Source organism: Podarcis erhardii, assembly GCF_964252035.2.
Source record: "Podarcis erhardii genome assembly, chromosome: 7".
In the NCBI taxonomy this organism is placed as follows: domain Eukaryota; kingdom Metazoa; phylum Chordata; class Lepidosauria; order Squamata; family Lacertidae; genus Podarcis; species Podarcis erhardii.
Window position 1 is genome coordinate 9609707 of NC_138511.1, and position 16911 is coordinate 9626617.

Sequence of the window (16911 nt, forward strand, 5' to 3'; positions counted from 1 at the left end):
ACAGTGGACCAGCCGCATGCTGAAAAAGTTTGCTGACTCCTGTTTTAGATCAGGGACATCCATTTTAGATCAGGGGTATCCACTGCCTTGTAGGACATCTGTGGGGGAAGAAAAGGCTAAGGAGTAAACCATGGCTAAGCAAACTAAGGCCCAGGGGCTGGATCCGGCCCAATCTCCTTCTAAATCTGGCGTCTGGGAATCAGTTTTTAATAATAATAATAATAATAATAATAATAATAATAATAATAATATCTTTATTGTCATTGCCCCCTCTCGGGGACAACGAAATTACTAGGCTGCTCCATCCACCCAGGTAGGGCACTCCACACAAAATCAGAAGAACTATAAAAACACTAATTAAAACAATACAGTATAATACAGCAAGGAAGATTAGATGACTTTCAAAGTCCAGGTTTCCCATTCAGGGCCGAGATCGCTCTGGAGAAGAAGCTGTTCTTGAGACGGCTCGTTCTTGTCTTCATCGTCCTGTATCTCCGTCCCGACGGCAGGAGCTCGAAGAGACAGTGACCAGGATGCGATGGTCACTTTTACATGAGTAGAATGTGTCCTTTTATTTCAAATGCATCTCTGGGTTATTTGTGGGGCATAGGAATTCATTCATTTCCCCCCAGAAAAATATAGTCCGGCCCCCCACAAGGTCTGAGGGACAGTGGACCGGCCCCCTGCTGAAAAGGTCTTCTGACCCCTGTTTTAGATCAGCGACAGCCACCATGGCACAGATGTAAACAAGGCACATGTATCCACTGCCTTGTAGGACATCTCTGGGAGAAGACAAGGATAAGGAGTAAACCCTACAGAAAACCAGAATAGAGTCCCTAAGCCACTTTGCATATGCTTTCTGCAGCCGAGCTGGTGCCAAATATATCGCTCTGCATTCCTTTGGACCACATCAGCGAGGCTTGTGGTCTGGACAGCTCAGGACCTCCAGACACACAGCCCAGGTTTGTGTCCTGGGTTGTGGGAGGGGGGTCACTTTGGTACTGGTTAAAGCCCTGGTTTTCCCAGTAGTGATGTATGGAAGTGAGAGCTGGACCATAAAGAAGGCTGATCGCCGAAGAATGGATGCTTTTGAATTCTGGTGCTGGAGGAGACTCTTGAGAGTCCCGTGGACTGCAAGAAGATCAAGCCTATCCATTCTTAAGGAAATCAGCCCTGAGTGCTCACTGTAAGGACAGATCCTGAAGCTGAGGCTCCAGTACTTTGGCCACCTCACGAGAAGAGAAGACTCCTTGGAAAGGACCCTGATGCTGGGAAAGATGGAGGGCACAAGGAGAAGGGGACGACAGAGGATGAGATGGTTGGACAGTGTTCTCAAAGCTACCAGCATGAGTTTGACCAAACTGCAGGAGGCAGTGGAAGACAGAAGTGTCTGGCGTGCTCTGGTCCAGGGGGTCACGAAGAGTCGGACACAACTAAACAACAACAAGGCAGCGGTTAAACTTCACCCCTGGAGGTACACTCCATTGTCTCTCGAGACAATGCGGGCTTAAATGCCACCTTCGGGGGGGTGCCCCCCTTCCCAATTAAAATACAATGCATTACAGCAGCAACGCTGAATTCATTAATCGGCTGGAGAATACGGGCACACACCCCACCTTCTAAAATACGGGGGTACTCCCAAATACATCATCATCATTTAAATATATATATCTCACCCTTGATCAAGAGACTACAGGGCAGTTGACAGCATAAAACACAAAACACTTAATATAATAATAGTAAAAAAGGGGTGGGAAGTCTTTGTCATTTTGCCCAGGTGACCTTGGTGGCCAGGAAGACATTTTATTTTACTAGCTTTGTCTGGTACATCACCTATGGTTGCATCAATATCAGGGTCCCCTTGGCTGCTGAATTCCATGCCTTGGTAACCTGGAAGCTGGACTGCCGCAATGCGTTCTGTGTGGGGCTGCACTCGGGGTCTGGTCTGGAAGCTCCAACAGCTGCAGAGCAATCAGCCCGATTGCTGATGGGGGCATCTGGTCAGAGACATAGGGCTCCCTTGCTTTTTTTCTTTAAAAAAAAAACATTTTATTGGTTTTGCAAATCCAAAGTTATAAACAAAGAAACCCTTTTGTGTCTAAAAAACACTCCCTTGGCTCTATCCATGGACATCTGCTTGATGGGGTTATAGTGTTCCTCAATTTTCGGCGTCTTGGGGATGGGTTTTGGAGTTGGAGATGTATAATTCGTTTGGGGACAACTTAAGGTAACTAAGCCATGTGAAAAAGGTATTTAAGTATACCTTCCCTAAGAAACCAGAGGCCTTCCTCCTGGGTATTGTCGGTCAGAGGGTGGTAAAAAAGGACCGAACTTTTTTTCTGTATGCAACAATGGCAGCAAGGATACTCGTCGCTAAGTACTGGAAAACCCAAGATCTACCCACACTGGAAGAATGGCAGACGCAACTGATAGACTACATGGAATTGGCCGAGATGAGTGGCAGAATCTGAGACCTGGGAGAGGAGAGGGTTGAAGAAGACTGGAAGAAATTTAAGATTTATCTACAAAAACATTGTAATTTGGTTGAATGCTAAGAAGGATGCTAGATCATAAACAATTTGGCACCATTAAATTAGATTGAGTTATGAAGATAAGTCAGATTTAGGAAAGCATAAACTTTTGGATAACCATCAGAACATATTTAAATTTCTAGGATTTGAACATAGGGTATCTGAAATTAGAAAAGTAACATGGGAAAGATAGTTAACAATAATGGAAATAAGGCGATAAATTGCTGGAAAAAAATTTATTGTGATGAAGGTAGGAGCGGGAGGCGTGAGGGAGTCCAAAGAAGTTGTGAAACTATGTTGAGATATATGCTATATTGTTTATTTTTGTGTATTGTATTAAAAAAAATGTCAATAAATATTATTAAAAAAAAAAAATAAGGTAACTAAGCCATGATCTCAGGTGTTTGTCTTCCTGCTTTGATCCTGCCTTGTCATACATCCATGGGGGCTGCGTTTGCAGATCTGGATCTATGCATTTGAATGAGCCTCCCATCTTCCTCTTATCCACTAAGCAGTTAAGGGATATGGGCCACAAATGTAGTCCCTCCGATATCTCATTGTGTTCATTCTTCTTGACCAGTCTACTTCTGAGTATGTCTAGTCTGTCCAAGATTTCATTTTGGGCTGAGGGCTGCAGTGACCAGAAACAGTTTATTAAGGCTTGTTCTTCCGCAGAAACGGAGTCCTCACTGTCTCTTGTAGGAGGTTGAATATTAAGACAGGATGTACTGTACCTTTCATTTTTAAAATTGATGGATCTTGTTTGTGATGGTCCAGCTGGCTCATTTGGGATCTGTTTTGTTGTTTAGTTTCCCCTCCCCCCTTTTTTATCCTCTGTTTCTAGCATCCTATCACCCCTGGGGGCCAAAAGAATCAAAAAGTATATTTGTGTAAAGAGATTCCTCCAAATCTCAAGGCTTCCCCCAATCCCCTCCATGGGGTCCCATTTTAAACATTTAATACTGCATATTCTTTTATACACCAATTTTTATATCAAATCATATTATCCATGGTAATTATTGAACTACAAGTGAGATCAAAATCCTGCTAATGTTTCCATCTGCTTACAGTGGTTTCCTAAATAACTTACAAATTTCCCCCATTCTTTTATAGAGTTTTTATCTTCTTGGTTTCTGAGTTTTCCAGTCAGTTTTGCCATATCGGCATAGTCCATCAGCTTTGTTTGCCATTCCTCCCTTGTAGGGACTTTGTCTTCTTTCCATCTCTGAGCTAATAACATCCTGGCGGCTGTTGTTCCATACATTCAAAGTCTCTTCTGTTCCTTTGGGATATCAGTACCTGTAATTCCTAATAGCAAAGCTTCTAGTTTCTTAACAAAAGTTATTTTAAACATTTTCTTCATTTCATTGTACTGTATCATCTCCCATATAGCTTTTATTACCTTACAAGTCAACCACATATGATAAAAGGTGCCTTATTTTTCTTTACATTTCCAACATGTATTTGTAGCTGACCTATACATTTTTGCCAACTTGGTAGGGGTTAAATACCACCGGTACATCATTTCCATATAATTTTCTTTCAATGCCATAAATTTCAAATCTGTCTCCCATAGCCTTTCCCAATCTACTATCTGAATATTATTTCCCAGGTCCTTTGTCCGGTGTATCATTACCGACTTGACCTGTTCATCTTTTTTATGCTGTACATTCTGGACAGTAATTTAACATTATTTTCTAACAGATCTTTTTGAAATACTGATACAGTGGTACCTCAGGTTACATACGCTTCAGGTTACATATGCTTCAGGTTACAGACTCCACTAACCCAGAAATAGTACCTCGGGTTAAGAACTTTGCTTCAGGATGAGAACAGAAATCGTGCTCCGGCGGCGCAGTGGCAGCAGGAGGCCCCACTAGCTAAAGTGGTGCTTCAGGTTAAGAACAGTTTCAGGTTAAGAACGGACTTCCGGAACGAATTAAGTACTTAACCTGAGGTACCACTGTATTTCACAACTAAAACCTTTCTTTTCATCTGTCTTGAAAACATCATTTAATTGGTGAAACTGTAACCAATGGGACTCCCTTGCTGAAGCATCTGTGCTCGCTGGCTGTCCACCTAGTGCTGAGCCAGTCTCAAGGTCCTTGGGTCAGCATGCAACAGTTTGAGCCTGAGATACCTTAAGGGCCACCTGAGCTTTTATATCCCTGCTTGACCACTGAGATTATCCAGAGGAGGGTCAGCCAGGCAGGTCACAGAAGCCCAACAGAACTCAACTGGAAGTTGGGCATATTGTGTTGCTGGTTCCAGGCTGTGGGAGACCTTTAAAAAAAAAATGTCAGCAGTCTTTGCAGGTGTTGCCAGCCAGTATAATGATTAACTGTACTGTTTTAGTTTTGTGCTTTCAGCATTGCACACAGTCCTAACAGTTTGTGCTACGGCTGTAGAGAAATGCTTTTTTAAAATAAAGTTGTTGGGGAGGCAAGGAGAAGTGGAGCTTGTCGGGCCAGGTGGAAAAGGGCAGTGTGGGGAAAATGAATCAGTAATCACAGGATATTGAATACCATTTGGAAAAGGAAATGGGAAAATGCGAGTGGAGGGAATGAATTGGCTTGTTTGAGCCCCATACAGCTTATCATAAAGTATTCTGGCTGCCTGGAGCCCTGGCCTCACTCGAGGACAGGACAGAGCTGGTGTCCGAGGCTGACACTAGCAGCGAGTCAGGTGAGATATCTGTGGAGGCCGAGAGACTACTGTTAACGGAGAAATCCGAGGGCTCCCTTGGACAAAAAACCAAAGACACCAGCCAGGAATACCAGAGCAAAACAGCAGCCAGTAGACTTGGTCTTTATTGAAAACTGTTGAGACAGGACTCCCACCTGCCACCAGGTGAAACAAAATGGAAGCCCAGAACAAAAGAAGACCCCAACTTTTATTAATCCCCCAAACTACACCCCTAAAACTACATCACAACTACATCACAAAAAGGAGGGGTTGAGGGAGGTGGTGTGGTGGTAACCTGAGTGTCCTGTCACCTGGCTGGTTCCCCCTTTCCCCTTCCCCATGAGTACTTTCCAGGTGACAGAGGGGAGTTTGCAGTTTCTGCCCCCAGAGGGAAGAGCTGATCATTGTCCTTTGTTCCAGTCCGTGCTGAATCCACTTATATGCAAGTTCTTTGTGACTTTGATGGTCTTCTGTCTAGGACCATCAGGGTTGGCATAGCAACTGGGCAGGGCTCCTGTGTATGTGCTGGCATGCTCAAGAGATTATGGCTGCCCTGTATCAAATCTTCCCCATTTTGTAGTCCTTCCTTCATGGAGTAAAGTAAAAGTGGAACGCTGCAGATCCGATGTGTGGTTGATTTTCTATGAATTTATAACAGAAGCGTAGCATATGTTGTGTGTGAGTGTGTGTGTGTCGAGTTTGTACAAACTGAATGATGGGGGGGGGGCGTTTCCTGCGACACTACTAAGGGAGGTACAACTAATGAACGCCACAGGCCCCTCCAGCAACTCACAATCGGACACAGTCTGTTGAACCCCTTTGCATGCAACCGGCAGAAATCTACAGACACATTTCATAACTATAGAAAGCAGAGAGAGAGAGAGAGAGAGAGAGAAAGAGAGAGAGAGAGAGAGATATTTGCATCTGCAGGCCATCTCGGTCAGTGCTGCTGAAAGTGCAGCAACTTTGGGCTCAAACGCTTTCCATTCCAGCTGGCCATTACATAACATCCGTAACTAAAAAACAGTGCTTGTGCTTACATTTTTCCTCCAGCCTCCTAATCCCTTTTCTTCCTGTGTCATGTCTAGATTGTTAGCCTGAGAACAGGGAGTGCCTGAGAGCCTTTTTTCAACAGAGAGGTAAAAAAAAGGGGGGGGGGACTTAAACTTTGAAAAAGCTTTTGCAGGTGACTGGTTTTGTTTTGTTTTGTTTTTAAAATAATTTTTATTGAATGGTTTTATGTTACAAAAAACAATACAGCCATACTACCTGTCAGGGGTTCAGGAGCAGAGACACAGGAGAAGGAGCAAATGGAGAGTGAGGAGGAGGAATACGAGGGGGGTGTAGGCAGTGACAGTGGTCAGAGAGAGTCCACGAGTCTCTCCAGCGAATCGGAAGATTCACAGAGAGGAGCGCCGATGGCCAGGGCAAGGGGGGTGCCAAGGGGGAAACCCCAGAAGGAAGGGGCCAGCGGGGACTCCCTGAGCAGCAGTTGGAAATCAGGACCAGCGTCCCCACCAGAGCGTAGTGGGGGGGAGGAGTCCCAGGCATCAGGACCAGTCTTCCCACCACCAGAGGGAGGAGATGAGTCAGGATTGGCCACGCCTCCATCGGAGAGCGGGGAAACGGTCAAGAGGAAAGTCACCGGCTGGGCGCGCGCGCCAAGTTCAAATGTACAGGTGAGCGGCACAGCAGGTAGCCCGGATAGGGAGCCAGGTCCCAAAGCCCGCCGGAAGGAAGGGCAAGAATCAGGGGGGTCAGCGTCAGAAGAGTCCAGGAGGGAGGAAACCCCAGGGGGCAGAAGGACCCAGAGGAGGAAGGAACAGCGCAGGAGGTGGAGCCGGGCTAGGATCCTAAACTGGTGCGGAAGGGGCAGTGACTCAGAGGGGACTTCGCCTATCTAGAGTCTAGACGTAGGGTTGCATGCTCTGGCTTTAAAATGGAAATTATACTTCAATAAAGACTTTTGTACATAATATCAGCCTGGCGTTGGTCCTCTGTGAGCTGGGACCTAGAGGGAGCCCTGACACTACCACTAAATATAATTAAGAAATAAAAATTACATACATCGATATTTAGTTTGTTATTTGTTATTTGCCGTCTTATTTCTTATTTTGTTTTGTTTTTTAAAGCAAGCAAATGTGGGCTCCAACATGATCAGCCTTTGCAGCTGCATGCAGGCCCAGCCCAACTATTAGGCAAAATGGCAACCTCAGATGGCAGATGGGTGGGAAGCAACACTGAGTTTATTTGGAGACAGAGATGCCTCCTTCAGTCCCACTGAGATAGTCTGCTGCTTTTGGATTTGGTACAGTATGTGATCCCATCATCAGATTTGAAGATTCAGCTGTCCTAGAATCATAGAATCATAGAATCATAGAGTTGGAAGAGACCACAAGGGCCATCGAGTCCAACCCCCTGCCAAGCAGGAAACACCATCAGAGCACTCCTGACATATGGTTGTCAAGCCTCTGCTTAAAGACCTCCAAAGAAGGAGACTCCACCACACTCCTTGGCAGCAAATTGCACTGTCGAACAGTTCTTACTGTCAGGAAGTTCTTCCTAATGTTTAGGTGGAATCTTCTTTATTGTAGTTTGGATCCATTGCTCCGTGTCCGCTTCTCTGGAGCAGCAGAAAACAACCTTTCTCCCTCCTCTATGTGACATCCTTTTCTATATTTGAACATGACTATAATATCACCCCTTAACCTCCTCTTCTGCAGGCTAAACATGCCCAGCTCCCTTAGCCGTTTTTCATAAGGCATCGTTTCCAGGCCTTTGACCATTTTGGTTGCCCTCCTCTGGACACGTTCCAGTTTGTCAGTGTCCTTCTTGAACTGTGGTGCCCAGAACTGGACACAGTACTCCAGGGGAGGTCTGACCAGAGCAGAATACAGCGGCACTATTACTTCCCTTGATCTAGATACTATACTCCTATATAGTCCTGTCAGTTTAGCTTCTGTATGTGGAAGCAAAATGTCTTGTACTGCCCTTGGCTGCATCTCTATCTTCCTATATACATAAAAATGTAAGGTTGTCGTCACACAGCCCCCATTGGATGTTTGGTAGTGCTGCATCACAGTCCTGGATTTCTGTGAAGGAATGGGGTTGGAAAGGTGAAAAGCAAGCTTCGTAGTTGCATGAGGTGAGAAGGGGACGCTCTAGAGGGTTAATGTGGGGGGGATGGCAGTGGGGTTGGTGGGCAGAATGAGCAGGGGCACAGCCCCTAGTAATGGTATTAGGAGTGATATGGTGGCAGTTGCATAAACTTTTGGATCAATGCTAAACATAAGTAAGGTCCCCTCATTTTGGTTCCGGGAAAAACACACCTTTTGCTCCCAGGCTGTTGATGAACTACAGTGATGATGTCATTTCCTGTGACTTCATAGAATCATAGAGTTGGGAGGGACCCTGAGGATCATTTAATTCAACCCCCTGCAATGCAGGAATATTCAGCTGTCCCAGATGGGGATCAAACCTGCAACCTTGCCATTGTCAGCACCACACTCTTAACCAACTGGGCTGACTTTTTCTGCACAATATTTCTTTTCTTTTTTTTCCAATTTGTATAAATAATTTTTATTAATTTTCCAACATACATTTAGAATACCCAATCTAAATTTATCACATATTTTCTCTTTTGAACTTCCTTCAGCCTCTCTAACAATCATTCATTATTCAATTTTTCAGTTACACATTTCCTAATTTTTATATTGCAATTTACATACCTTCACTCTCTTATTTTCCTTCAACACAATATTCCTCAATCATTCACAGAGCTTCTTGAAATCCCACTAGCGTTGTTTGCTCATCACATATACATTTCAAATAATCTGAAAATTTTCCCCAATCTTCGATGAACTTTTGGTCTCTTAACTCTTAACACACTCTTAACCAACTGTGCTATCCGGGCTGACTTTTTCTGCACGATATTTCTACTGCTGCTGTTGGGGATTGCTTTGTGTATTGATCGATTTATTTTAAATATTTTTATTGGATTTTATAATTTGATTAAGCTAAAACTATCAACAATAAAATGCATAATTGTGCATTATTGAAACGAAGTGCATATGTTTTTCTGCAAATGTGTTTGAATTCTAATGTTTGCCCCGTTCTCTGTTTACTTATTTATTCCCCACCTGCATAAAATTGTGAACGTAAATTACGGCCCGCTGTATTTGTGGTACATTTTCTGATGGTTTCCGTTGGCTCAGAGCAATCATGGTGGCGGCCACCAGGTGGCGCTTGAACTTTGTTTATTTACAAACTCTGTATGTAGTTGGTGGTTGGTAGGGTTTCTGGCGTAACTTCTTATTTTAGCCATTATTATTTAAAGGTAAAGGAACCCCTGACCGTTGGGTCCGGTCGTGGCCAACTCTGGGGTTGCGGTGCTCATCTTGCTTTATTGGCCAAGGGAGCCGGCAGAGCTTCCGGGTCATGTAGCCAGCATGACTAGGCCGCTTCTGGCAAACCAGAGCAGTGCACGGAAACACCGTTTACCTTCCCGCCGGAGTGGTACCTATTTATCTACTTGCACTTTTATGTGTTTTCGAACTGCTAAGTGGGCAGGAGCAGGGACTGAAAAACGGGTGCTCACCCTGTCGCGGGGATTCGAACCGCCAACCTTCTGATCGGCAAGTCCTAGGCTCTGTGGTGTAACCCACAGCGCCACCCGCATAAATTATTATTTACATGTACGCAAATGCTTTACGCTGTTACAGGAAAAATCCGAGGGCTCCCTTGGACAAAACAAAGACACCAACCAGGATAACTTGGAGCAAAACAGCAGCCTGTAGGCTTGGCCTTTATTGAACTGTTGCAACAGGGTGCTCCCCTCACTTGCAGGAGAGAGGAAAGACCCAGAAGAATAGTGTGCAAGGTCTTATAAAAACTTTTGAAATTCCCCTCCTCCAGGTCTAGCCCACCCCCAGAAACATCATGCATACATTACAGAAAGGAGGGGTTGAGGGAGGCATACATTACAGAAAGGAGGGGTTGAGGGAGGAGTTGGTGGTAACCTGAGTGTCCTGTCACCTGGCTGCTTCCCCCTTTCCCCCTCCCCATGAGTACTTTCCAGGTGACAGAGGGGAGTTTGCAGTTTCCTGCCCCCAGAGGGAAGATCTGATCATTGTCCTTTGTTTCAGTCCATGCTGAATCCACTCCCATATGCAAGTTCTTTGTGATCTTGATTGTCTTCTGTCTGGGATCATCAGGGTTGGCATGGGCAGGGCTCCTGTGTATGTGCTGAGACAGTGAAGGGATTATGGCTGACCAGGACTAAGCCACCCCCCTTTGTTAGTTCTTGTCATATGGAGTAAAAATAAAATGGAACAGTGCAAATCCGATGTATGGTTGATTTTCTATGAATTTATAACAGAAATGTGGCGTATGTAGTGTGTGAGTGTGTAGTTTATACAAACAGAATGGTTGGGGTGGGGGGGTTCCTGCTACAACGCTCACTTCGCTCTAAAGACAGCATACGAACGCTGCAAACTGTAAACCTGCCCTTGCAAATTCTCACTTCTTAAGAGAGGAGTGGGTGAGATTAAAAAAGAGAGGGGAAATGCCAAAAAAACAGAAAAAGCAGCACACAATGAAAGCAACCTTTTTTGCACAGCTCCTCTTTCTCTGGGGGGTCACGGTGGCCTCTTGTTCTTGAAACACAGGACTTGGAATGGCAGCTGTTTTCCTTGGAATTTTGAGTTATTTTTAGGTTGTGCCTAACGCATGGAGAAGGCGTGAGGTTTGCTCTTCCTGCTGGCTGCAATGTTGCTGCAGACTCTCGCCCCTGCTCTTCCCACTGGGCTGGGGAGGGCCCCCTGACCGTCCCTTGCTGAGTAACCAAAATGATCAAGGGGTGGAGCGACTCCCCATGGCGAAAGAAAGCCAGGCTGCATTGTTTGGGACTTTTCAGTTTCGAGAAAAAGAGCAAGAGGGCTTGTCCTTTCTCCCACTCTTTCCAGGTACATTCTACACTTTAAAGCTCCATGTCTGACCACCCTCCCCCCCTCCCCCCTATTTTTAGGCCACAGTTTTCCCTGCTATAACCCGCTGTTTAAAGCTGAATTGGAGCAAATGCAAGTGAAAAACCTGAATTGATGTTTGCTCTGATGATAATTAGATAATTACAGTGGTACCTCTGGATGTGAACAGGATCCGTTATGGAGCCCTGTTCGCATCCTGAGTAGAATGTGCCGCTTCTGCGCATGCACGTGATGTCATTTTGAGCGTCTGCGCATGCGCGAGCGGCAAAACCCAGAAGTAACGCGTTCCGTTACTTCCGGGTTGCCGCGAAGCGTAACCTGAAAACGCTCAACCCGAAGCACATTTAACCCAAGGTATGACTGTATTAGGGATGCGGGTGGCGCTGTGGGTTAAACCACATAGCCTAGGACTTGCCAGTCAGAAGCTTGGTGGTTCGAATCCGCGCGGCGGGGTGAGCTCCTGTTGCTCGGTTCCTGCTCCTGCCAACCTAGCAGTTTGAAAGCGCGTCAAAGTGCAAGTAGATAAATAGGTACCACTCCGGCGGGAAGGTAAACGGTGTTTCCATGCGCTGCTCTGGTTCTCCAGAAGCGGCTTAGTCATGCTGGCCACATGACCCGGAAGATGAGCTCCGCAACCCCAGAATTGGCCACGACTGGACCTAATGGTCAGGGGTCCCTTTACCTTTACCTATGACTGTATTATTATTATTATTATTATTATTATTATTATTATTATTATACCCCACCAATCTGGCTGGTTTCCCCAGCCGCTCTGGGCAGCTTACAGCACACATAAAGAATTATAAAACATCAGACATTAGAAATTTCCCAATACATTGCTGCCTTCAGACATCTTCTAAATGTCAGGTGGTTGTTTATTTCCTTGACATCTGACGGGAGGCCCTTCCAGGGCGGGCGCCACTACCGAGAAGGCCCTCTGCCTGGTTGAACGCTAAAGAGTGAGTTTTTGTGGGGAAAGCTCTGGACCAAAAACACACACCCACCACTCAGTGTTTGCACTTCAGGGGTTGGACAAGGTGACCCTTGCGGTCCCTTCCAACTCTACAATTCTCTGATTTGGACACAGGCCTTTACAACGTGGCCATGTGCCTGGAAAGGTAAGTGTGGATAATCTCTTCCAGGTGTCTGCGATCGAGGGAGATAACGGTACTGCCTGGCCTGGAGAAAGCAGACAGAGAAAGGTTTTTCTCTTTCTTCTCCCAAAGATGTCCACAAGGCAGCAGGTACAGATTTTTCCTTGGGGTTTGCTCCTGAAGCCTTTCTCATGAACGAGTGTATCTGTGTTATAAGAATTTTAAGGTCTTAGATATGTAATAAATCTTCATAAATGTACCAAGCAAACACGTACATAAATATATAAGCCACATGTCTGAATCCCCACAGAAAAAAAGTCCTGAACAAATTGACCTTAAATATTTCTCTGCAAGGTCAAAGTGGGAAACCTCCCCATTATCTCTTTCCTCACAAATCCTGTCTTAAGGGCACATTTAAGATATCAATAGGGTGTGAGCCTGTGACCTGGCTCAGGAACTAAGTATTTATCATTACAAAAGACTGGCCGGGCTCCCCAGCATATCCAATCAAGTAAGCATTAACAGATAACCTGACAGACAGGAGGTAAACAATGCACTCAGATTTCTGCTGTAGACCGCCCTTTCTGTGATGTAGGTATGATGTATCAGGGGGGGGGGGTCTAGGACTCCAAGGTGGGCAATTTAAAATGTCTATATAAGGGCGGACACACCTTTGGTTCTGGGTTCCTCCTCCTTTCCTGTGAGTGAGGGGAGCACCCTGTTGCAACAGATCAATAAAGATCAGGCTTACTAGCTGCTTTGCTTCTCAATATTCTCTGGTTGGCCTCTGTTATTTTCTCCTATCAATAGGGAACCTACGTAAGGACTCTATATGGGCTCTTGGATACCCCATAAGGGGGGGGGGGAGAGCAGATTTTTGTTTACAACATCTGCAAGGCAATGAAGGTGTAATAAACGAAAATCTGCCCTTATTCCCTTATGGGGGACACAAGAGCCCTCATAGAGTCCTTTGTAGGTTCTCCATCGGTCGGAGGAAAAAACAAACAAAAGGAGGAGGACCCAGAACCAAGGTGTGTCTGCCCTTATATAGATATTTTAAATTGCCCACCTTGGAGCCCAAGACCCCCCCCCCCGAAACATCATACTTACATCACAGAAGGGGTGTAGCCCAAGACCACCCCCCAGGTACATCATACCTACATCACAGAAAGGGCGGTCTACAGCAGAAATCTGAGTGGGTTGTTTACCTCCTGTCTGGCAGGTTACCTGTTAATGCTTACTTGATTGGATACCCTGGGGAGCCTGGCCAGTCTTTTGTAATGATAAATACTTGGTTCCTGAGCCAGGTCACAGGCTCACCCTATTCATACACAGACATACCCTTAAGACAGGATTTGTGAAGGAAAAGACAATGGGGAGGCTCCTCCATTTGACCTTGCAGAGAAAACACCTGGCCAGCCTGGGAGTCAAAATGGCTCCAGGTCTGCTCTCCTGTGCAGCTTCAGACATGTGGCCTATAGATCTATGTATGTGTTTGTTTGGTACATTTATGAACCTTTATTATATACATAAGACTTTAATTTATTCATTTCAGAGGTTTTCAGAGTTTCCTTCTCCTAGACGGGCTCCTTTCCCAGGTTGATGAGCCCCACGGCCCCTCACTTCCCTCTCCAGTGTTGTAAACAAAAAATGCCCTTTTCCCTTATGGGGTATCCAAGAGCCCATATAGAGTCCTTACATAGGTTCCCTATTGGTAGGAGAAAATTACAGAGGCCAACCAGAGAATATTGAGAAGCAAGGCAGCTAGTAAGCCTGATCTTGAACTGTTGCAACAGGGTGCCCCCTTCACGCGTAGGAGAAGGAGGAGGACCCCGAACCAAGGTGTGTCCGCCCTTATATAGACATTTTAAATTCCCTCCCTGGAGTCCAAGACCACCCCCAGAAACATTATACATACATCACAGAAGGGGTGTAACCTAAGACCACCCCTCAGATACATCACACCTTCACAAAAAAAAGCTGTCTAAAACAGAACATTTGCATGTTGTTTTTCTCCTGTTGCTGTTTTTCTCCTGTCTGGCAGGTTACTTGACTGGATTTCCTGGGGATCCTGGCCAGTCTTTTGTAGTGATAAATACTTAGTTCCTGGGCCAAGTCACAGGCTCACACCCTATTCATATCTTAAATGCGCCGTTAAGAGAGGATTTGTGAAGGAAAAGACAATGGGGAGGCTTTTCCATTTTGACCTTGCAGAGAAAACACTTGCTCAGTTTAGGAATCAAAATGGTTCCAGGTTGGTCTTCCGGTGGTGATATATGACTCCCCTCACCTGGTTTAGCGGGCCTGCCGAAGCCGTTCTCCAGGTGTGGCCACTGTTTGTTGCATGCTGACAGCTTCTAGGAGCCACAGGTGAGAGCTGAATCCAGGGTGTGGGGCCAAAGGAGGACAGACTATCCCAGAAGGAGCCCATGTCCCACAGCAAAGCTACCGTCCCCTCCCCTAGCAATTATACAATTCTGGTTCCACGGGGAAGATTTTGGGTTTTTGACCTGCAGGGGGTGCTGGCTGCACAATAAGCCATTGCGCCGGGTTTTTGTCAGGCTAGGGAAAATAATCCTAATTCCACTTCTTTTTTTCTGAGGGTACGCATACCCCTAAATCTTTTGGGAATCTTTGTACTTTTGTCTATTTACTTTTCCTGATTTGAACTATAAAATGGTGGTTTTCTCGAGTCAAAACGAGAGTACCCCTAAACACTTTTTAAAGAAAAAAAGCTCTGCCTAATTCCATTTATCTACAATTCCAGCCACACACACACACACACACACACACACACACACACACACCATTTCTCTCCTGCACATCTCTTGCTTTCGAACAGAAAAATGATATCATTCACCCAGTGCTTTTCCAGCTGCACTGGCTCCTGGTGGAGTACAGGATCGGGTTCAAGGTCTGGTTTTAACCTTTAAACCCCTATACGGCCTAGGACCCTCATACCTACAGGACAGCCTCTCCTGGTACGCCCCATGGAGGACCTTACGGTCTGCAAATAATAACACCTTGGAGATCCCAGGCCACAGAGAGATTAGGCTGGCCTCGGCCAGGGCCTTTTCGGCCTTGGCCCCGGCCTGGTGGAACGCTCTGCCACAAGAGATCAGGGCCCTGTGGAATTTGACCTCTTTCCGCAGGGACTGCAAGATGGAGCTGTTCTGCCAGGCCTTTGGTCAGGGCTCAGCCTGATTCCCCTTTTCATTTTGTATAAGAACTAATATGAAAGAGGCCTCCCAGCATTCTCACAGGCCCATTCATATAAGATCAGCGTAAACAGTTCGCCCCCCCCCCACCCCACCATGGCTTCCTCCATGAATTTGTCCAAACCCTTTTTCAGACTGTCCCAAGTTGCGGGTCAGTACATCTGGTTAGGAACCTAGGAAACCGTCTTACCTGGAGTTAGGCTGATGTTGTTCCATCTATTTTAGGATTGTCTAAAAGCAGAGACATCACCTTGCCAACAAAGGTCCGTATAGTTAAAGCCATGGTTTTCCCAGTAGTGATGTGTGGAAGTGAGAGCTGGACCATAAAGAAGGCTGATCGCCGAAGAATGGATTCTTTTGAATTCTGCTGCTGGAGGAGACTCTTGAGAGTCCCATGGACTGCAAGAAGATCAAACCTCTCCATTCTGAAGGAAATCAGCCCTGAGTGCTCACTGGAAGGACAGATCCTGAAGCTGAGGCTCCAATACTTTGGCCACCCCATGAGAAGAGAAGACTCCCTGGAAAAGACCCTGATGTTGGGAAAGATGGAGGGCACAAGGAGAAGGGGACGACAGAGGACGAGATGGCTGGACAGTGTTCTCGAAGCTACGAGCATGAGTTTGACCAAACTGCGGGAGGCAGTGGAAGACAGGAGGGCCTGGCGTGCTCTGGTCCAGGGGGTCATGAAGAGTCGGACACGACTAAACAACCACAAAACGTGGGGTTTTAATGGGATCTGTTTACCCACTCCATTGTTTCAAAGAGGCCCTTCCTTGTTCACAGAACCTTGGGGAACATAAGAAGAGTCCTGAGGCTGGATCAGACCCAAGGGGGCCCACCCAGTCCAGCATCTTCTTCCCACGGTGGCCAACCAGATGCCCCATGGAAAAACCCACAAGCAGGACCTGGATGCGAGAGCGGCACTCTTCCCTCCTGCAACTAGGATGCAGAAGCATTTATTGTCTCCAACCATGGAGTCAAAGCTCTGCCATCAGGACTAGGAGCCACCCGCAGCCTCGTCATGAATTTGTCCATGTGGGCATGTTCAGGGAGGCAGGAGAGGATATATTGTTTATTAATATCCTTCCTAACTTGCGATAGCAAGTTCTTTTACTTAGCAGAGTTTTGCATTCCCCTTTTAAATGCACAGCAGATAGTTGGTTGCAGGCTTGTGTAAGCCTCTCACTATCAGGTTCCTGGTAAGTTCCCTTACATCCCTCTTCAAAGAGTAAACATGCCACAATCTTGTTTAAAGTCAATAAAAGAAGTTTACTCACATCAACAGTTCACAGTTGGATCCCTGAAGGCAGACTTAGTTACAGAGTATATACCTGTGGATCTATCACATATGGGGACAGGAGGGCCTGGCGTGCTCTGGTCCATGGGGTTATGAAGAGTC

General features: G+C 45.9%; 1 long non-coding RNA gene across 1 annotated transcript in view; it reads right to left on the reverse strand.

Moving 5' to 3' along the window:
• The window catches only part of LOC309345521, a 330624-nt gene that overhangs the window by 293854 nt on the left and 19859 nt on the right, over nt 1-16911 (reverse strand). The window lies entirely within an intron of this gene.